The 23470-nt window shown below is 44.6% G+C and overlaps 1 protein-coding gene across 1 annotated transcript in view; it reads right to left on the reverse strand.

Annotated features, from left to right (window-relative positions):
- IGF2R (insulin like growth factor 2 receptor) overlaps positions 1–23470 on the reverse strand; it is a 2762372-nt gene that overhangs the window by 1641501 nt on the left and 1097401 nt on the right. The gene's annotated exons all lie outside the window — the stretch shown is intronic.

Here is a 23470-nt window from a genome sequence, read left to right on the forward strand (position 1 = left end):
CCTCTTCGAATACAGAGTTGTTCCTAAGGACTCTGCCAGGACCCTTTCTTCTCTGGCATCCCTAGTCTGAAGTATCTCAAGAAAAAGTCTCACCTACCATCTACTTGGTAAACACTGCTGCATGCTCCCTGGATGTTCCTCTCCTCCACCTTCCCCACTCTCAGAAAAACAGTCACTGCCAGATATAGCAGCCATTTCCAGGGAACCAATGGACATCTCACAAGTACCTTACCCAAAGGGCACCACTACCAAAACATTACAATGGCTACACTGAAAGAATGTTCCAAGTAGCACACCAGGCCTTCCACTAGCCACCCAGACTAAACTTCTCAACTTCTGTAATCAAACACACCATTTAGGCATACTAAAAGCATGCACACAAAGCAATTGACAGCCTCTCAAGTCCCAACAGACCAACAACAGTACACAACACCTCTACAATCAACATGTATCACAGTTCCAGCTAATACATCGGAGCACCAAAGGCATGTAAGGCTTCCCTCTGGATACAAATGCCTCTATGCTCTCCATACACGACACCTAAACAGATCTGCTCCACGTTGCCCACTAGGCCCAAATGAACACTCTCAACCTCGAACGCCCACCCACATAAACTACACACCCATTTATTTTGATGGCAATGTAACAGTTCAAGTGTTGTGCTGTATGTATTCATTGCATGACTATGGTCTAAAACCAGGTTAAGTATCAGCTGCCTCTTCTTTAGGAGACCAACAATAATATAATATTTCATGAAAAGTTTAGTGCGATGTGGAAACAAACAGCTTATATTTATTTATTGTTCAGCTACAATAGCTTGAAAAGACGAGACTGTTCAGACTTGGTCTGGGTAGCATCAATAATTGTACCCTAGACCTACACAGGTCGTCTAACATCCAGAGTCATACCCTATATTCCTTTAAAGTTCCTTGTTTTTTATATTCTTGAGTGACTATGTACACATCACTTACAGTAGTTTTATCCAAGTAAAAGGCCATCAAAAATAATCCACAGTTCCACTACTTTTTCCCCCCACTTGGACCAATGATCTGAAGGTCATAACATGCCTCGGACAATATTCCCTCAGGAATTGCAGTAAGATACCAACCAATGCAATCTGTACTGGTCATACTGTGTCAGGACTAACACTAAGGTTGTATGGCTTTGAGGCCAAAAGGGATTGTGAACAGTAAGGGACAAAGCATTGTTAACTCATGCAAAGTAACCAGCAACATTTCTGTCAACTACGAAAACAAGAATTTAACCTTCGAGTAAGTAGCATTTTCAAAGCTAGGGAAACTAGATTTCTATTTTAGGAAATCAAATGACAGCAAAGAACTATTCAACCAAACATCCTTAATCAGCAAGATGGAAGTGGAAGCCACGACTTTCAGTGCAGAGCTGTACTATTAAGAGCCAGGTTACCTCAAAAAGGTATTGCCTATAGCATGAACAGACACCTTGAATTCTTTCACCAAAGCAGAGATTGAGGGAATCTGAAAACATTTAGTGGGACAGCTATGCCCTAGAAAAGAAGGTTTCCAGAGGAGAAACAAGAATCATTCAATTGTCACCCATCCCAATTACCGATCCTGAGAGAAAGCATGATTATCTCTCTACATTGAGGAAACTGAAGCTTCTATACACTACAGAGTACAGAGAGCTGCCTTTTCCGCTGGTTGCCACTGAAACAGCTTTAGATGTTTGAACCTTCGCAGTGTGAGACAATTTTATTTCAAATTCATGCATGATATGAGGAAGAAACATTTTCGATCTTAAGATCTATAAGGATTTTAGTAGTGCGCATGATAGGTTAATGAACAGACAAATAATTCCTTTACTGCCTATTGTAGGTCTACACCCGACAAACTCATTGCAAGTTATGTTTCTCCAAAATACCTTCGTTTTGACCCCTCACCCCCTCAAGTCAGAGACTTTGCCAAACCTATCCAGCAGCACAAAATAGTGGCAAAAAATAAAAGAAATATATGATACATTACTCACCGTGATCATATTTCTGATGCCTGGATCTGCTTAGATTCACGTGCTCTGCCTATTCTTACATCCAGTGGTAAACGCAAAGTATAACGAGATTTGTTTTCGAAACTCGAAAACGAGCATCGATAGGGCGTGTTAGTAATACTATCCCTAGTGTGACGTATACTGTGCCCATGATCCTTCAATCGTCGAGGTACCTCAGATTGTATGCTTCTGACATGAGGTTGCATGAAGTGTAGCACGGGTACAGATGTAATAAAGCAGAAACAGTGATAAACCAGAAAACATCTATGCTCCTTTGACTCCAGCAGGGGAGGAAGGGTGGGTGCATGTGAATTTAAGCAGATACAAGCATCAGAAATACGATTACGATGAGTGATGTATCCCTTCGGAGGCTTGTGGATCTGCCTAGTTCACATGCGTGGCATAGATTACGCAGCAGTATCTGGAGAAGGAGGTGGGATGTGAGAAGGTACAGCAGCAAATAGATGGTTTAGAACCGCTTGTCCCACCTGTGAATTTGCTTTAGAGTGTCAATGCAATAATGCTGTGTGAAGGTATGAATGGAACTCCATGTAGCAGCTTTGCTAATGGTGTCTAGAGGGACGTTTGCAATGAAGGCAAGGGTAGCTCCTGTACCTCTGGTAGAGTGAGTCCTATGAGTGAAAGGTAAAACTCTCTTGGACAGGGAATAGCAGAGCTGTATGCCCTTGACTATCCATTTGAAGATGGCGTTTCTTGATATGTGATCGCCCTCTCTCCCATGTACTATGGAAACAAAGAGCTGGTCTGTTTTCCTTAGGGGTTTAGTTTTGTTCACATAGTACAAGACTGCCCTCTGTACATCAAGTGTATGGAGGCTTCTCTCAGCTGAGTCGGATGGATTTTTAAAGAATGTAGGAAGTTCTATGGATCAATTAACATGGAACTTTGAATTGAACTTGGGTGGAAACCTAGGATGTGTTCCGAGTCAACCTTGTCTTTGTGGATTATGAAGAAAAGGTCTTGTACGGACAAAACTTGTAGCTCACCAACTATCTTATAGAGATGATGGCTACTAGGAAATCAGTTTTGTAAATCCAATGTTTTAGGCTGGCTTTGTGCATAGGCTAAAAGGTTGGACCCATGAGTTTGGAGAGCACTACATCAAGATCCCAACTCTGTCATAAATGTTGGCAAGAGTGAACCCAGCAGAGGGATGCTAACGAGAAGGGGCGAGGCCTGAAGTCCCTATGAACAGTGTGTTGACCGAAGTGAACCCGACCAAGGGATTTCCACAGTGAACTGGAGTGTCCGAGATGTAAGGGTATAGCCTCTTTATCCCTTCCATGAATGCCTTAATGACAGGAACATTCCACAGGACTCTGTTCTGTAAAGTGGTGTAAGCTGACAGAGCCGCCAGGTGTACCTTGATGTGGTTGAATGCTTGGCCGGAGTCTAGTAGATAAAGCATGTAATGTAGAATGTTTGCTGGAGAACATTCGATTGGGTTTAAGGTTTGTGACCTGCACCATATCGCAAATCAGTTCCACTTTTCAAAATAGCAGTGTCTGGTGTTGGGTTTCTGTGCCTCCTTTAGGATATCGTAAGGAACTCATGGTGGCAACAGTTAAGACAGACACGTGATCACAGTTCAAGGGTGTTAATTTAACTGTAAATACAGGGTGGAAAAACAATGGGAGCAAGCTTCGACCATCAAACGAAAAATAAGGCAGTCCTTGTGGCGTCTTGTCAAAGTAAAAGGCCTATACTAAAAAAATAAAAACTATTGCCAAATCCTTACAACCATTACACAAAGAGTGTGAGAGAGGGTCTTAAATAAAGATAGAAGTGTTCACAAAAAATAAGTCAGGATGTGATTGCCAGGGGTCTCCCTTCCCCACGTTTTGAGCACAGGACAAGGTGGATTTCCTGAGCACAGTACGCGCTGGAACTTTTCCAGCACAAGCCGACAGTTCAGGACCAGCTATCGGGTTCTTTGATGGTTAAGTCTCTTTTCGATAAAAAGTCTCTTGCCTTTGAGGGCCTGATGTATTCCACAACAAACAAATATTTCCTTTCCAAATAGACTTCGGTCGGGCTCGGACGCAAATGACAAGGGGGCAATTCACTTCCCCTGGTCTTGCAATATTTCTTGCTTTCACAAATCTTATTGTCTTTTTAACCAGTTCCTCAGGGTTCACCCATGTTTGTCAGCCTCCCTCTGCCGGGTTCACTCTGGCCACCTTTTGAAAACCAGTTCACTGTGGACATCCCTCGGTTGGGTTCACGTCTGTCAACACACTGTTCATAGGGACTTCTGGCCTCACCCCGTTTCGGTAGTATCCCTCTGTCGGGTTCACTCTTGGCAACTTTTACCAAACAGTTCACCATGGACATCCCTCAATCGCGTTCACTCTTGTCAACATACTCTATGGGACTTTAGACTTCACCCCTTCTCATTAGCATCCCTCTGCTGTGATCACTCTTGCCAACCTTTACGACACAGAGTTCATGCGCTAATTTCACTAAGCAGGATTCATCTCCCTTTCCTTCATAATTATCTGTAGGTCAAAGACTTTCGATGGTACAGAGGATTTTCAAAGACCCCTGTATGACCACGTTGACCTCTTTTTGCCTTTTTCCAAGGCCTTCTGGTTACAGTAGTTTCTACCATCGGGTAATCGCCCAGAGTTTCCCATGTGGTGCCGTACATCTCTGTTGCTGGTTTTCCCACCCTGTTTCATCAATGGCTCTGTAAGCCTTTCCTAGTTCAAATGAGCCGTATGCTACATTTCGTTCAACGCAGTTTGGTTTCTTGTCGACTCTCCACTCGACTCACTGGCTGTGATGAACTGTTTGGCTTTCTTTCTCCTTGGAGTCAAGGTTGGTACCAGAGATAAGCGTCTATCCTCAGCTTGGTAATCAGCGGAGGAGGGTCTTGTGTACCGTTGATATCTGCTAGAACACACGCTGGTTATTGTGCACAGTGGTATGATTCCATCTGTAGAGGTTTCACAGGCCTTGGTCGGAAAGGGGAAGGTCGCTTCTCTCCTTGTCACCATATCGGTATGCGCAGTCTTTCTCCTCCTCTTAAACTGCCGTGCTGAATTAGCTCTTACATCGTGCTTTCTGTCTTGCTCATATTGTGTTCTCTTGCTTCACCTTTTATCCCTGTGGGGAAAGGAAAGGCCTGTCAGGTGTGTGCGACCGTGGTCAACTGCCTGACTTTGCCTGACCCTTGCATTGGGACATGTCAGGTACACGGCTCGGGTGTAAATCCGTTGTCTGTGGTGTTCAAAAGTATTCATGTCAGAAAGGGGGGTGGTGGGATTGGCGTTTGAATGTTCTACGTGGTAGGATGGGGAAAAGGTTATGTAGGGAATGATAACTCTTACTGGGATGGTCAGTAAACTTAAAAGGGCGAGTTTGGTAGGGTCTGTAAATTACCCGGGATTGACCAGGATTCTTGTTGTTAAAAGGAACAGAGGGGATTGTAGGAACGGTAGTGTTTTTTGAAAATAGACTGGATGTTCGGAAATTATTTATCAGAGGGACGTGGAGAAGAACGGCTGGGGTTATTCTGGTGGGCAACATGAAAACAGTGATTCGGAGAGAAGTTGTTTCCTACTGTAACAGGGTTTGGGCTTTTAATTGGTTTACCAGTGGTGCATGGGTGGTGGGATTCTAATAAGGGAGCTTCATTGGTAAGAAGGGAGATAGATGTAGTACAACCTATGAAGGTCTCCGGGATCTCATTCTCCTCTGCATAATACCACGTCTCACCTGGTGCTTTTTTTCCGAGCACAACCCTGAGTTCCCCATCTCAGGTGATCCTCCTTCACTCGTCCACCCCAGGGCTAGGATCTGAGAGCACCAACCCTCCCACTGCCACCTGAATAAGGGAATTCCCAAGGCCTACCTGGGAGAACACCCTCAGGTTTCTCACACTATACATACACCTTTGTGGAAGATTTAAGTGGCTGAATTATATGACTTCAGGAGCCAGGTTGCCAAGTTCATAGATTGAGGTCAAGGGTGGAGGGATGTTCCCTTGTGTTGTGTTAGCATGTTGTATGGGCACGTGAGCTTGATTGGGTCGCAGACATGGAAACCAAGGTTGTTTCGCCCACATAGGAGCTACCAGGATTAGAATCACTTGTTCCTGGTGCATCTTGTGCATGATCGTGCTCAGGAGTGGTGTCGGGAGGGAAAGGCATAAGCAATTTTCCCTGACCAGTTCATTCACAGGGCATTCACCGTGGATCCTGGTTGGGGAACCCTGGACGTGAAATCTGGGCACTGCGCATTTAGGCTTGTGGCGAACAAGTGTAATGGGGGATGACCGTACTGGGAGAATATTCCATCTAGAATATCTTTTTATCGAATTGCTATTCGTGTTCTTCTGGGAGAGGGCATCCGCTTAGAGTGTCCGAGAATTGAGTTCCCATGGAACGTGTTGAGAGGTTAGGAACATGTTCCGCTTGAGTGCCCACTTCCATATTGTTTGAGATAGCTTGGACAGACTAAAAGTGTGTGTCCTCCCTGCATGTTTATGTAGAAGATGGCAGTGCTGCTGTCTGTAAGGACTTGCACTGTTTGACCTGTAAGATTTTGCTTAAAGGCTTGAAGAGCCTTGAGAACTGCCAAAAGTTCAGGGAAGTTGATGCATCTTTGCTCTGTAGCACGTGTCAACTGGCCGTGGGCTGTGTGGTGTATGAAGTGAGCCCCCCCCCCCCATCCGGGGACCGAGGAGTCTGTAGTTCCGATCGCTTGTGCTGGTGGAATGCGGAAGGGTTATCCTTTGGACCACCAGTGAAGAGCCTGTACCAGGGTTAACGAAACAACCACTAAATCGTCTCACTTAACGCTTGCCTCAGACCACTTATTAGCTAGCCATTCCTGCAATGGGCACAGGCGTGAATGTGGAACCAAGTGAGTGAATGCATGAGGCCATCATGCCGAGCAAGCCCATTGTTTTGCGTACAGTTATCTGGCGACCGGCTTTGTAGTGAGGTACTTGCAACAGCATGTTTTGTAATCTCCCGTTTGACGGAAAAGCCAATTCCTCTTTTGTGTTTCGAATTGGTCCGGAAATTGTTTTATTTGGCTGGGGACTAGACTATTTCTTTTCGCTGATGGAGAAGCCCAAATTGAAAAGGTCTATTGTCTTTTGTGTATTTTGTTTGCAAATTTGAAGAGATTCCCCAGTGATTAGCAATGCATCGAAATAAAGGTATACTTGTATTGACTCTCTGCGCAGGTGTTCTGCCACTAGTGCAAGCACCTTTGTGAATTTTCTTGGCGCTGAGGTGATGCCGAAGGGGAGTACCTTGAACTGGTAGTGAACTCCCGCTATGTTGAACAGCAGATATTTCCTGTGCATAGAGAGCAATGAAATATGAAAGTATGCATCTTTCACATCGAAGGTTGCCATGTAGTGCCCCCGTTTTAAAAGGGGGATTACCGCTTGAAGCATGGTAATGCAAAACTTTTGGGACTTGACATTTGTTCGAAGGGCACAGATCTAGTACTGGACGCAAGAAAATGTCTTTCTTTGGCACAAGGAGTACGGTGAATAAATACCCTTGTTTACCTGTTTTTCTGGGACAATCTATGTGGCGCCCTTTTCCAGCAGTGTCTTTACTTCTTCTAACAGTATGCACCACTTTTCTGGCGTCATTTACCTGCATCTTGGAAGGCGATTGGGTGGCTTTTTTAATAGTTTGATGCAATACCCGCCTACCACAGTGGACAAGACCCATTTGTCTGACGTTATCCCCTCCCATGCGTGAGTGAAGTGTGAAATTCGACCTCCTACTGGGGTGGTATGGGAGGGGACCTGTAGCGGTGCATCATTGTTTGGGAGGGGTGAAGCCTCTGCCCAATGAGGTACTGCCTCCTCCTCTGGATCTATTATTTCTTCTTTGCAAGTCAGAAGAGAAAGATTGTCCTTGCCAAGACTGTCTGCCCGAGTGTATACAGAGGAGCGTTGTGAACCCTGACCCCAAAATCTTCTGGCGTTTGAGGAGCCTTGTTGTACGTAGTGCTCATTTGTTAACTGGCCAAGGGATTTAAGAGTGTCATACTCCTCCTTTGCACTCTTGAGGGAGTCTTCGACAGCCTTACCGAAAAATAAATTAGGATCCACCGGCATGTTATGGAGGGTGGCTTGAGTTTCTAACTTAAAACCACACTGTCTGAGCAAGGCGTGGCGCTTGATTGGGCCTTCCGCGATGATGCGACCTGTGTTGTCTGCTGCATCAAGATTATTTTTGAGGATGCAGTTTAACAACTGCTTGAACTCTGCAATGGTGCTTAATTGCAATTTTAGGGGTTCTGAAACTGCTTCTACATAGTGTTCCAAGGCATCCCAATTGTGGCAGTCAAAACTAGCAAGAGTGTAGTGTTACTTTCAATTCTAGCTTGATATGCTGCTGAGCAGGAAACCTTCCTTCCGAAAGTGTAGATCTTCTTACTTTATTTGTCTGCAGGGCTTCAGCCGACACCAGAGGAGTGTCCACCCTCTTTCTGGTAGTGGTGACGACCAGTTAATCAGGTTTTAGCTGACTCCCAATATACGGGGGGTGGGGGAGGAGCGCGGTGGGCTCTGGCCTGAATAATTTGTCGATTCTAGGGTTAACCACCCTTGTGAGCTTAGGTGCATGTAAGGAGGACTGTATATGTCTTTGTATAGACTAACAGTGGGATAAACTGAGTGGCAGATTTCCAGTCATCAAGAATGTCCTCGACAAAGTCCTGGTCTACTTGCACCTCTTGGATGTCAATACTAAACTGTTGGGCAGCCTTCATCAGCAGTTCATTGTATTGAAGTTAAATATCTATAGGAGAATCTGCTAGAGGCTGATCTTAGTGGCCAGGCGACTGGATGACAGACGTCATGATCGTCATCGTAGTATTGGTCCCGACTGTATGGTTCTCCCCTTGAGAGCCAGGGTCTTGTGACCATGAGAGATCCACACCATACATGGCAGAAGTACTTGGCTGTGGGTCAAAATCAGATTTTTTGGCAGGGGGTTGATGTTTTGCAGCCCCTGGCTATGAGGTGCCTCTAAGGGACGTTAGTTCTTCTGGATGCTTGTCTATGGAGTCAACAAAGAATGACAACCTCTTTATAATTCTGCTAAATTGTTCAGGGGTATACTCACATGACTGTGGGGTGGCTTGGGAGGGTGCTTGGTCCTTGTGATGCACAGCCCGAGAGTTTGTCTACAGAGGGAGAAGAATCCATAACCTGAGTGCTTTTGGAGGACAAAGGCGAAGGATTTTGATTTTGTCAGTGACTTTGTCTTTAACAGGGACATGTTTTTGTAATTAGTTCTTTGGGTTTCGGCATAGGTTTATGGGACACTGATGCGCCTTTCGCCGTCTGTTTTTGGGCGTGTGAAAGGAGGGCCTTTTTGTTTGTGGTGTCGGAACCAACTTCCGGGGCCAGTTTCGGAGGCCTGTCATGAGGCGAAAGCGTAAGCGATGTCCCACAGGACAGGGAAGATTAAGGCTTTTCAGCGACACCGCGTGGGCCTCGACGCTTTTCGTCAAGTGTCGACAGTGGGCTATGTGCTTAACGTTCTTGGACGTGTGTGTGCGCTATGGCCGCCGGGTGTCGTCTCCGTCACAGACGAACCTCGGTCGCCTTTGGCGTCACTAAGGACATTGATACTGCTCTCGCTGGAGTCCTCGGTCACGTCGATGGAGGCTTTGGTCTGCATTCCATGGACAGCCCATCACTTGGTGCAACAATCTTTGTGAGTTTTCGGGCAGGAAAGTTTGCAGGACTTGCAAAGCTTTTTGGGGAGCTCCCTACGGAGACGGTAATTGCACACTCCGTGCCCGTCTTTCTACAGGAATTTTGTATGGCAGGTAGGACAAAATGTAAAAAGGTGTTTTGTCCGTTATTAATGGAAAGGGCAGTTAAGCGAGGGAAGTGGGTGGCAGAATATGTATTCTCTAAAAGAAGTCGGTACGAAAGACCCCCCCCCCCCGCACACTCCCCTCTCTCTCCCTACTGTAAGGTCCGAAGCCGGAAAAGGCTTGTGAACGCTGCGTTTGGTTATTGATTCAGTCAAGTCGTTGATGAAGGAGTTGTCCGTCGAAGGCCATCGAGCTGTTGGATGATGCTGCGACAAAAGCAGACAAGAAAGAAAGAAGTCTGCGAATAAACTCTTAACTAGTGAAAGGCATTAGCCTGGAAAGTAACTCTGCAACTTGCGTCCAACCACAATGGCAGAAAGAAACAATCTGAGAGACCTCGACGCGTGACGGACCATGGGTATAGTGGACGTCACACTAGGGATAGATAGTATTACTGACACGCCCTGTCGACGTACATTTTTGAGTTTCAAAACAAATAATGTAATACTCTGCGACTACCACTTGATGTCGGCCTATGCCTAGCATGTGATCTAAGCAGATCCAATGCAATTTAAGTGAAGGGAGGGCAGGGGGAAGAACACCCCTAGAACGTATTTGATTAAACAAGATTGCAGCATGACTGTCTCCATATAACCAGGCCACTTGTTGGTATTCATAAGAGGCGTTTTCTGACTTGCTATCCTCAAAAAAAATCTATAATACAAAATGCAAATATCCACCAGACACCAAGGATGTCAGCACAATCACTATGAAGAAATTGCCTAGTGGCGTCTGTGGCTACCTTACCAGTTCAAAACTAATTTAGCTTGTACCTTGTCTTGCTTACTGCTGCCAGGATTTTGTCTGAAGGACTGCTTGCACCAGCTAATTCAAGGTCTAAATGTGGTTTCCATAGTCAATTGTAAAAGCAGAGTACTTACACAGCTTGCTGAGTAGCTAATACTACTTTGTCAGACCAGACCACTGCTTTAAGAGTGCCAAAAAATTAAAAATATCTTCAACTCTGGTGCTCATTCTCAGCAATAGACGATTTGAGTTGTCCCTCCATCCACTACACGTACATTAGACAGGAGTAGAGGCTCCAGGTGGAATTGCCACCCCTCACCTGGCACCAAATCGAAGCCCATGTAAACATCTGCATTAGCAGAGAAGTTACCCGATTGAGGCGCAACTCACTTCCTCCAACAAGGCAGGCATTACAAAATAGTCAATGTAGTAGTACGAGTTGTGGGGTTGGGGATTTTGTGACAAACCCTCCAAGAGTCCTTCACAGCATCAAGCAAGCACCCAAAATAATTGTGCATCCATTCAGCTTGTTTAGGCTTTCAGACACATTAGTAAACTTATATAAACCAAGTTCAAAACCAGCTTTGGTCACTAAAACATTCTTTCGCAAGCCCGGATACACTGAAGCACCACAACATATTGGAAATTTCATGAGTGAGCCAAAACAACACACGACATTCAAGGTAAAACTCACATAATATATAATTTGATCCAACCATAGAAATGTATTTGTTTTAGCTCTCAATCAGTGCATTAATTTCATTAGAAAAATACTTTGGTGCCAGTGTTAGAGAGTGTGCACCGCCACTGCGGCAAGGTTGTTGGCAAAGAGACCAAACTCTGCAGAACAGGGTATGTATATGTTTTTAGACTTTGCTCCAAGAGTTATTTCTATGACATTTACAGCATATTTTCTGAAAACAATTTGCTGCATTTATTTTCAGAATCATCTAGAGAGGAACATACCACTAAAACTATATTGGCCCAACCTGAAGGACCTTGCCACACTAACAGGGCCCAGGGTGATATGGGGATGGCGTAGGATGAAACGCATTATTTGTCCTCTGAAAGGAAGTACCTTTCTGGGTTGCCAAAACAGGAAATGCCATATTGTCATTATAATGTCCCTGATCTATGTGCATGATATATGCCGCGGGGTACAAGTTCTGTTAAATCTGAGCAAACCTTATTAACAGAAAGATCTTTCAAGATTTCTCAGGGTAAACACTGTACTTACTCCCAAAGGTATAATGTAAAACATCTAGAGGAAATGCCTTAAATCTAATTTCTTCCTTTGTAACAGCCAATTCTAAAATTCCATCTTTTAATGAGTTTAAGGGAAACAAATCTACTCTTAAAAATAACAATTGTTAAAAGAGCTACCTTTTCTCAAGGGGACTACAAGTCCCAGAGGCCCATGAGTACTGGGAAGAGTAAGAGGGCTGAAGAGGCATGCAGTTGCAGTAGTCAGGCACTTAAGCCTAACAGCCCACACCTGAGAGAACTTGGGAGACACATAATGCCCCCTCAGGTGCAGGCAATTGGAAGCAAAGGAAGGAGCTGGAACTGTGACTGGAATGCGAGATGTAGCAGAAGGAAGGCGGCACGAAGCTGGCAAGCCAAGCAGAAGTGGGAGACAAAGCGGGACACGGGAACATGGAGATAGCCTATATCACCTGCTTGTTGTGAGAGGGTCCTGGTCCCCCTAAATCTGAAGTGCACTGGCTGAGCAGCAGAAGGTGTGCAGGAGAGCGGTCTTTCCCCATTTGAGCCCGATTGCTGTGGTTGTCGTAAAGTGAACGTAATGGAGACCGAGAGTAGGAGCAGTTGTCAAGCCAGGGTCTCCATAAATATGTGGCCGGACCAGAGACACCTTCACAGAGGAATGGTGTGTGTACCCAAGAAGCCAGAAGCAGTAGAAGTTGTGGCAGAAGTCGGGAAAGCAGTGCAACCCACAGAGCAAGTTTTAAAGAAGCCGGTGAGTAAAGTACAGCATTCTAATAACCGGCAATAGTATCCAGTTCCCTAGTCCTTCCGGTATGGGTTAAAGCGAGTAGAAGTTGTTGGTTAAAGCTGAAATACCTGAACAATAAAAATGTAGCACCTAACGTATAACATCAAATTTCTTATCCTCGCGTAGAAAGCAAATGCTGCTTAAATCCATTGTTCAGCCCTTAAAAGACTTACTATCTGAAGGAGTGGTCACGTATCACTAATTGAGATGAGCGATCATTGGAAGAACATTACCGAATATCTAACCTTGACAATACCGTTGTTGAAACCTTTAACTTGTAAAAACTACGAAGAGTGGTTGCTTGTGCCTAATTGTGATTCCCAGAGGAGGACTGAACTCCATCCATCACTTTCACATGGGAATACAATTCAATACCAATCTTTACAATATTTAAACCTTGAAAACTACATTAAGAAGTGGTAGTTTGTGCCCAATTGTGAATCCTAAAGAAAGACTGAACTCTATTATTTACTTTAACACGTCATACCTTTCATATATAATAAGTTAAAGTGCATATATTGTTGAAGAGAACAAGCTTTGCCCACGCCAATAGTCTCTCCCCATATCAACAGTGAAACCAACCTTTCATCAATACAGTCGGCCAAAGTACTGAAGCTGAGGTGGTATATCTGGCTGTCAGTAGCTACAACATTGTAGTAGAGTGGAGTACTGTGAGACAAAGGTGATTGTTCTCATAGTGAATCAAGGAGAAGCGAAGTTGTTGAAGTGGAAGCAGCAGCACGGAGAAGTCATCCTGCCCAATGTACCATTGTGAATTCTAAAACTGTAACTAAGGAAATACTGTTAACCAAGAACTGTGTACCAGTGACAATTGTGGATACTGGACTTCTTTTGAACTGTGGCAAATCTTGTTGAAGAGGAGGCAAAGCATCATGGCTGGGATTACCATTGGTGCTATTTGATGGAAGTGGAAATTTCACCAATGAGAAGAGATTTGCTATCATTGGAACCTTGGATAAGAAACCATGACTGACTTTGAAACATCAATAACTAATTTGAGCCATTTATTTCTTTGGTTGAACATTAGCAGAATTGACTTTGAATCCTGGGGAAGGGAAATTACCCAGGTCATTAGAAGGTTATTCAGAAACTGAATGTTGTTCATGTCCTGTTGTACTGCCATATATTTTCTTTGTTCATTTGTTGCTTAGTGTGAGGGCCAGTAGTCCTGTATTAGAGTGTTTCCCCTTAGCTTTGGTTAGACAGGGAAATCCTCAGCAAAATAGGGATAGTGAGGCATTTTTTTTAATCATATTTCTTTTGAAAATGGCATGTTTTGATAAATCAAACAGTTGTCTGGCTGGCATTACTGATCCCTCACAATATTTTCAGAGTTGCTCATTACATATTTCTCTTCACAAAATGTTGTGCCACATGACTTCACAAGCTGTCTATCTATAGGATTTAACACATGTATTGATGATTCCCTCATGTCTCTTGCCACATTTATTTGTTCTACATGTGTTGTTTATTGTGTAGTTTGCTTGTTATTTAGGAGCAAGTGTGTCCGGTTTAGCTTTTTTTTGTGTTATGTTCCTCTTTTTGAAAGACTATATATTGCATCACATGTTTATAGTTTGTATTATCAACTGTTACTTCACTGACTAGAACACAACGATTCATTGTAATGTGAATCATACTGTTTTTTTTAAATTTGGTAAATAATATTGAATTGTTGTGGCAGTATTGTCATTTTGATTTTACGTACCCCTTTGATCCCGTCACTTTAAAGACTAACAACCATTTTGCTTGGGGGAATCCCTCTTTATTTTGCCTATTTGAAGTTATGTTAAGACTCTTCACATTGTACACAAGGGGACCTATTGGCTAACCCATGTAACAGTGTGAGGAAAAACCAATAGTCTTAGAGACAAATCTATGCTTAATGCACTAACTGCCTTGTGAGAACCCACGTGGAATGAGGTAAAAGTGTTGAATAAAAGTATGCAAAGTAGCACAACCCGTACAGCTCAAACCATTCTTTTTTAATTAAAGGTTTTGATTGATTTTAATTACACATCCAATAATTTTATTTATTTGTAGTTTTTATAAAGCGCTACTCGCCCAAAGGCCTTAAAGTGCACAAAAAACAAAACAGACATGACATATGGCAGAGAAGGGGAGAGCTAAAACGCTAGTCAATCTAGCAGATCTGTAATAGGGTAGTCTAGTCTGGGTCAAGATTGAAGAAGTGAGTTTTGAGACTTTTCATGAACTCATGGGTAGAATCGGATTGCCTGATGTCACAGTGTATTCCACTGTGAAGGAGCCTGAACGTCATATGAGAACCACCAAAAGTTTTAAGGTTATACCTAGATTGAGTAAGTATAAGAGGGATCATAAGAGCGTAGACAGTGACCAGGTGAAAGAATGGCAAGGCAATTGTTCAGGTATTGCAGGGCTTCATCGTGACAGCATTTGTAAGTCAATGAGAGTAACTTATGCGTGACACATTGTTTAATGGGAAGCCAGTGAAGGCTTTGACTTGCATTTGTGACAATCCTACGGGTGAGACCATGGACAGCTCTGACTGCTCCATTTTGAGCTACTTTCAGGGCTTGAAGATGATTCGCTTTTGAAGTCCCTACCAACAAACTGTTGCAGTAATCAAGGCCAGAGTTAAGGCCGTAGCTAGAAGAGATCTATTTTGTAGAGAGATAAATGGGTGAATGTGGTTCAGAAATTTGGTCACATACCCACAGGTGGCCCGAACTGAGGCAACATGGGGTTTCATGGACAGCTCTGCGTCCAGCACCATGCCCATCGTTTTCACCTTTTTGGACACTTTAATTGGATTTTCTGCGGTGAGAAAACTGTTGTAGTCTGGGGACATGTTTTTGAGTCTTTGTCCTGATGCAAGGATCAGAAGTTCAGTTTTTTCAGGATTGAGAGCAAGGGAATTTGTAATCATCCAATCCTGGATGAGGTTGTAGATACAACTGATGGTGTTAGAATCTGTGCTATGACAGCAACTCTGCAATGACTTGAGTGCCGTCTGCATAATTAGCATACTGCACACCCAGGTCATCAAGGAGGGCAAGAAGCGGCATGACAGACATAGAAGAGAAGTGGAGAAATACAATAGCCCTGTGGTACCCCCGCAGGTAGTCAGCAAGTGCTTCGTACAAGCATTTTGTACGGTAACTCTCACGCTCCAGGGTCCCAAAAATGATAATATCCATTGTGCCGCTGTGCCAGAGCAGTGTGCCTGTTCACTCAACCTGGTGACCATTAGTGAGTGGTCAACCAGGTCAAATGCTGTGGGGAGATCAAGCAATAATAAGAGGGCAGGTTTGCCTTTATCCACAATATGTGCAATATTGGATTTAAGATGGATTAATACGGTTTCTGTTCCGTGCATGTGTCTGAAACCGTATTGTCTCTGGTTCAAAATGGTGTTCTCTATGAACTCCTGGAGCTGTAAACATGAAACACGATCCAAAATTTTCAGAAGAAGTGGGACATGTGTGATTGGTCAGTGATGTTTAACTATATTAGGGTCCAGATTGTTTTTCTTGAGAAGCAGAGAGAGCCACGACTCCTTTAGGACTGAGGGTATGGTGGATTCGGCGAAAGACAGGTTAAGCAATGTAGTTACCCAGGGTGCAAATGTGTCAATACATGCCTTAAAGATGGAAGAAGGACAACTACCTCCTAAACAGGAGGTAGGTTTCATGTCGGCAACAATCTTGCAAATCTGGGCCTCTGTACATGGCTGGAACTGAAATGTAGCCTAGATAGATAAGATTTGAGGGGAGACAGACCAGGTTCAGGAGGGGCCAGGAGAACTAGTACTCATCTCAGTACATTTCTTTTGCTGAGCAGCAGTCGGCGAGTTAAGATTTTATTGTTGAACTCATCATGAATGGATTGACACCAGGCCACATCCTTGGGTAGTGTTGCAACAATGGGTGAGCTACCCTTGAACTCTTTGAGGATCAAGAATAATTCTCACGAGTTAGATTGCTCTAAAGTGATCCTATCATTGTAACTCGGTGATTTGGCTGCAATGATAGCTCATTTCAGAGTTTCTAGAGAGCCTTTAGATATGTCTAATAGCAAGGGAGACGTTTTCTTTCTCCACGCTCTCTCAGCTCTTCGCTTAGCACATTGAAGAGTGGTGATGGAGCCCCCAAACCAGTCACTCTTACTAACTTTGGTTTTAATAAGTTTGGCTTTTTTGGGCATTAGGACATCAATTATGCAATTAATAGTGTTGGTAATGTGAGTAGCAAGGGCGCCAGCGCAGGCAAAAGTGTCAACAGGGGCCAGTTTACCTGTCGGGCTAAACTTGAAGGGGTGACCTTTTTTAGGTTCCTGGCTATGACAGAGTGTTTGGGGTGGGACTCCGAGGACAGGGGTTCAGTGGGCACATAGAGTAGCCTGTGTACTAAAAAGTGGTCCGCTCAAGGGCAGGGCTCGATAGTGATGTTTGTTGTAATTAGGTGGTGGGTCAACACATAATGAATTGTATGGCCATCTCTGTGGGTTGGAGTGATCAGCTTATGGGTAAAGCCGATAAGTGCTGAGAGCAGGGATACTGCTAATTTATGGTGGGGATTGTTGGCCCAGAGATTAAAATCTCCAAGGACAATGGCAGAGGTATTTACTTTAGTAATGTTGTGGTGTAGGTTAATAAATTGTTCTTCGAAAAGGGGTGTAACTGATGGTGGTCAGTAAATTATCGCAATCGTGATCGAACAATTAGCGTGCAGCCTAATTTTGGCCATCAAACTTTCGTAGCCTTCAGGGGAGAGGTGGGCATTAACATTAATATCCAGCCTCTTTTTGGCAATAATGGGCACCTCTCCGCCCCTACGATCAGGGCAGTTCGCTCTATGGATGCAACAGTCTGGAGGAAGGGCAAGGGTGGCAGCTAAAGGGGTCCAGTCCATGAGCAATGATTTTGTGATAGCCATGCTATCACATGAAGTCTCAGTGAGGTAGCTGTCTACTTCAACCCCATGTTTAAGTAGAGAACAGGTGTTGAGCAGGGAGAAATGCAGGTCTGTGTTGAGTCGCAGCGTGGGAGTGGTCTCAGAGGAGTTCAAGTATGTAGTGCCCGCACAAGCATACATAACCTAACCTGGTTATTAACCCTTTCTGATAATCAGTGCAGAAGCAGAGCAAAAGCCTGACAACTCTGACAGAAGCCGGCACTAACCGCCTTGTTACGTATGTGCCGGTGGCGAACGCACCATGTGGCTGTATAAATACGAGCGTGAACTATAAAACGAAGGGAAATCTAGTTCTAGACCGCACGGGGTAGTCGGACACAATACAATCAAGCACAGAGCCAAAGGGGACACTAATTAATTGCTTTTCATATGAGGAAGGCGCAGTGCAGAAGTTAAAGGATGTACTATACTAATACAATAATACAGGAGCGTTCAACTTGAATTAAAGGTGTAATTGAGCAGATGGATATAATTTGATAAAAGAACACCATCAACTTGATTTAAAATGTAAGCGAGCAAGTAAATACAATTTAGTAAAAAAAATACAATCAACACAATTTTTTTAAATTTCCGTAGTGTTAACAAATAAAATAAATTGTGTCCAGAGCTAAGGCGCACAGAAAAGTAAATGAGCGCAGTACTAGCAGCAATCAAGTTAATTGCTGATTATAATAAAACATTAAGCAGGACTCAAGAAAAATACTTGTCTATTTGCCCCATTAACTGTCAACCAGTTCACGAACATATGTCCTGAGAAAACTGACCAGTAAGAATGACCCCAAAAATATATTGGGCTGGGGTGGAGGTTTAAATGCACAAGAGCCACCTTCTCCCCAGGGTTAAACAACAATTAGTGGGGTAAATTTGGTCAGCTGTTATTGGATGTAACATTTGATTCGTCTCTGCAATCAATTGAGTTTCTGAAAGGTTAAATGTCAGCTTATACTGGGCCTCTCTTGGGGCATTACCTGCACCTGTGACTGTTAAAACGGATTTCTGAACTCTGTCCTGGTGGCGCAGAAGTTCAGAAGGCCAACCTAATTACTTGGAACAGGGTAACCTCTGGACAAGCCAGACCAATCAGGGTAGCGATCGCGGCGGTCAAGACTAGGTCTCAAGAGGGGTGAGGGTGACTGAAAGCCCGCAATGAGCACACAAAGCAAGGACACTTACAAACTACTCCAAACAGGTGTTATATTAAAAATATATACACATTTATTCCAAGGCCTTTAAAACAATGACCGTAGCGAGAAATCACAATAAAACTCTAGTAAACCAACACATACCATACCAATACAATATATATACAAATACAAACAAGTCTCAAGCGTTAGATGCACGAAATGTGTAGTCCACCTAAAAGGGAAGGAAAACAGGCAGTGCGAAATAATGCTTAGACCCAGTCGGCCTTCAGAGGCACCTAACTAAAAGGAAGTCCGAGCCCTACGAAGAGTGGAGCCTTGTGCTCAAAAGTACCTGCACACGCTGGCGCCAACGGGCAAAAGGGGGAGTCTCTTCGAGGGAATCAGGCAGTTCAGTTTAGTGCACAAATGAAGAAGAACAGAGTTCCGCAACTCAAGCGCAGCCTCCACTGTGGGCAGAAGCAGAGCGCGAGTACGGAAAGGCGTGCTGTTTTGACACAGCGGGGAAAAGCTATGGGCTCCTGCAGGAGGGCGACCAGTTCCTAGCTATGCTACTCACCGGTCCCCGATGCAAGCAGACCCAGGCTTCTCCGTGTCAGTTTCAGTCGTTGGCAGGTTCAGGAGAGCAGGGGACGTCTCGTCGTCGTGTAGATTCTGCAGCAGCAGAGTTGAGTAAAAGACGTCCCAAACGAAGTGAACCCGCACAGTTTGTTACCACAGCAGGGCAACGGAGCGGCCGTGTATATCTGAGCCAAATGTACACTACTCACTTCAGACCTGGGAACGCCAAGTGTACGAATCGTGTGAGAGTGACAAGGACTCGAAATACTACACAACCTGGCGGCGGTTACAGAGCAAGACTCCTGTGTAGGCTGGTCAGTCTGCTGGATGGCCCAGAGACGCTTCCCAAGGCTTACGAGCAGGAGATGGTGAAGATGCCAAGAATAGCTGTTCCCGCTATTCCAAGGGTCGAAGTACCAGTACAGGCCTTCTGGTTCGATCAGGGGTAAAAAGGGTTTCACAAGGCGACAGCAGTGCAGAGGAGCAGTCCTTCAGTGGGTCACCAGCGATCCTCGGTTCAGTCTCTTGGTTGCAGGATACTTGGCTCCTGTATTCCTTCGTTCGTGAGAACTCAGGAGATCGACATGGTAGTGGTGTTTCCAGCCCCCTCTTATCCACGTTTCCCTTCGCGCCAAAACGGAGGGGACCCAATGGGAGATCTGCTCATCAACATTCACACCATACGTGGACCTATCACGGACCACGGTGGTCCCAGGCATTCACACCACCCTAGACTCTCTGGCACCCAGGATGTGTATTGGGACCAGACATCCCAGCCCACATCCTGGAGGTACACACAAGGCCTGTAGAAGCCAGCGAAAGCATCCGTGTTTCGCGGGAAAGTACATGCCCAAATAAGGAAGGCCCCGGGTCGGCTCGACCTGGGGAAGGTGAAGGGAGCAAGACGGTCAGCGGACAGGACAAAGGAGCCTCGTGGTCTGGCCATTTGGGAAGCCAGGCCACCATTTTGGGCCAAGCGCAAGAAACGCGCTTAAAACGCCAAAAGGAGCTCTAAACACAAGAAACGATCGCTGCCACCATTCCCGTCCGTGAATCACTTGCACCGATCAGTTACAATCCAAAAAGAGTATCTAGGGCCTGTAGAAGGCTAGAGACCCAAGAGAGCAGTAACTTAGCTTACAGTGCCCTCTTGTGTCATGTTGCACGAAAGCCGCAACATGATAAAAGAAACTACGGAAAACAGCGTTTCCCGGTACTGACTGTCCTAAGGGCATGTCAGTTTCCCTGTACGAATGGAGCGAAAGCCCAGAGGAGTGCGGCAGAAGGCTGCACTTCTCTGGCAAAGTCAAGAACAAGGTGAAAAACAACAGCAAAAAGTTTAGGGGTTGCCACATGGAAGGAAAATTACCTACAATTACGAAATCTTTCCTAACAGTGACCACTGTGAAAAATCTTGGTGTGAAAATGTCAACCTCCCTATCGATGGAGGCGCAAGTAAGCGCAGACTGACAAAAGGGCTATTTCAAACGCAAACGTCTACAGCAAATTCTTCCTTCTATACCAGTATTTTTTCACGCAGGGGTTGTTTCCTCTTCTATGTCCGGAATTCTGGATTACTGTAACTGCCTATCTCTCTCCAAACCGACCTATCTACTGCATCGATTGCAGATACTTCAAACCTCTGCTGCGACAGTCGCCACCCTGCCCCCTTTAAGGCCCCATATTTCTCCCATCCTAGGCCGCCTACATTGGCTCCCAGTTGTTAAACGAGTGGAATTTAAGGCTTTATGTATGGTAGACCGTGCTTTCTATCAGGTCGGTCCGGAGTATCTACAGGAAAAAATCTGCCACTATAAACCATCTCGCTCACTTTGTTCATCAGAGGCTCTACTGATCTAAGTGCCTAGATTTAAGCGTTCAAGACTAGGGAGCCGGTCCCTCTCTGGGGCCGCAGCCAAACAATGGAATAAACTACCCATGTCTCTGCGAGCTATTGAGCATCACTTCTCTTTCCCGTGGATGCTGAAAAATCTGCTGTTCTAGTCAGGTTGTTGTGGTTATTGGATTGTCTTCTTTTGGCAGTTAGCGCAAAGATGCCCCCCGCTGGTGGAAGTTGCACTTTATAAATAGGCCATAACATACTGCAGACCCAAATTAGATATTTCAACACCATACTGCTCCTGAATGAAAACCTATGTTTAAGGTGCCCAATGCTTGTACCATTCTACATATGGTAAATGCTTGACTGAAAAATTCTATCATGCCATGCTTACCTTGTGGAACTGGAGAATGCAGCATGTCACCTTTTACAGACGGCTACTGAGCAACTGTGCGTTTATGATGTACTATGCCTTACTACTTTTTAGGGTTAACTGTCTCTCTCATGCTGCAATTAGAAGCATAGCACTGCTTTACCATGCCAGGTCTTAACCACTTTTACAGTGGCTGCAAAGGAGAGACAGGTAAATGCGGCTACTGAGTGAGCCAGAAGAGGGTGGGAACTGAAATTACATCGAGGAAGGGGACGAGAAGTACACGGGAGAAAATTAGGTAAAAGGGGCAGGGATTCAACAAGGGGTGAAGGAGACTCTGCTTCAATAGGATTAGCGGTTGAAGGGAAGCTAAACCAAAGGGGGAGGGGAACTAACCGCCCCCAATGATGGAGGTGGAGCACGGAATGGAAAGGGCGGACTGACTGTTGCAAAGACATGGAACCCTTGTTAGAAAAGATTTTCCTTTTTGCATCTTTCCCATCTTATTCAGTGAGGCCCACATAACTTCTGCTGGCTGTTGTGTGATCCTGCCTTGCTTTTTGGGAGTGTGGCCACAGCCTTTTACTATCCCCTGACCTACCTACAATGTCATCTCTAGTAATATATTTCCAGTATTAAGCACACATTGAAGCCTAGCACTCCCACTAATAATGCATGAAAACCTGTTTTGCTGCCAAATTGTCACCAAAGACTAGGATAACTTGCTACATACACACCACTGGAAATGGTGTTTAAGGACTGCCTGGGATACATTTAACGCTAACCTATTTGCAAGTTGTGAAACTGAGTGAAGGAATTGAAAGGTGTTCTGGGTAAAAGGGAGCAAAGGATTGCAGATTTGGAAATGTGACTGGGCCGGGGTCAGGCTGAGTGTGACTTGCTATTGGTTAATAGCATTAACTTTTCACAGGGAATCCAGGTACAAAAAAACCTTGAATTCCATTTTATGAAAGCTTCTGCATGCATGCTCAAGTGGCTGCAGTGGTTAAGGCTGGATATTTCTAGCTCAACAACATCAAGGGTTTGCAGTCTTTGCCATATTTAAAACCTGGAACAACTGGTCCATGCCTTTTTCTCAATGCATTTAGACTCCAATAATGTGCTGTATGCAAACCCACCTAGGTGTTGAACACGAAAGCCACAGCTGACGCAGAATGCTGCTTTCTCCAATACTTCAATGTATTTCAGGCTTCAATTAGATTGCACCATTCTGTGCAATATCCACTTGTTTTCTGTAGTCTTCTGTGTCATGTAGAAGTTGGCCATTATGCCCTTTAGTCGATCTCACTACCAAGCTTTAATGTATTTGCAGTCAATAGTGTGGAATACAGGAGACCTTGCACAACCTTCGATGCTCATGGGTGACCAGGGTGCTTTATTTAATGCAGAGGGGCACACCTTCTCGAGTCAGATTACAACAGTTTGGAATGCCCTACCCCAGCTCCAAGGTGCATAACTATAGGATATGTAGTCCCATATGTTGCTTATAGACTCAGTGTTACAGATTTGATCTTCCCTGCATAATGGCGTTTCACAGTGTTTATTCTGTATAGTTTTGTGATATACACTGAGACGCAGTCACATCAGAATCGGCACTTGTCGAAGTTAAGGACTCTGAGGGTCAGAGATGCCCACAAGCAATGAGATGTGCTAATCGAGGTGATAAGGAATTCCCTTAGAGCACCCATCCTCTCGTGCGATCAGAAATAGGATGAACGATTTATGAACAGAAGCCTGGTCACATAATATCTCCGATAAGCATGGGAGGCAAACCACATTGTTACATACAGCCCTAGATGCATTTTCTTTTTTAGAAACCTGTAGATCTCTTCCCTTTTAGTTACCAGACTTGCTGTGCCTCCACACCTGGTTCCAGCAGAACGG

This window comes from Ambystoma mexicanum, chromosome 4p, assembly GCF_040938575.1.
Source record: "Ambystoma mexicanum isolate Mex_15411 chromosome 4p, UKY_AmexF1_1, whole genome shotgun sequence".
In the NCBI taxonomy this organism is placed as follows: Eukaryota; Metazoa; Chordata; class Amphibia; order Caudata; family Ambystomatidae; genus Ambystoma; species Ambystoma mexicanum.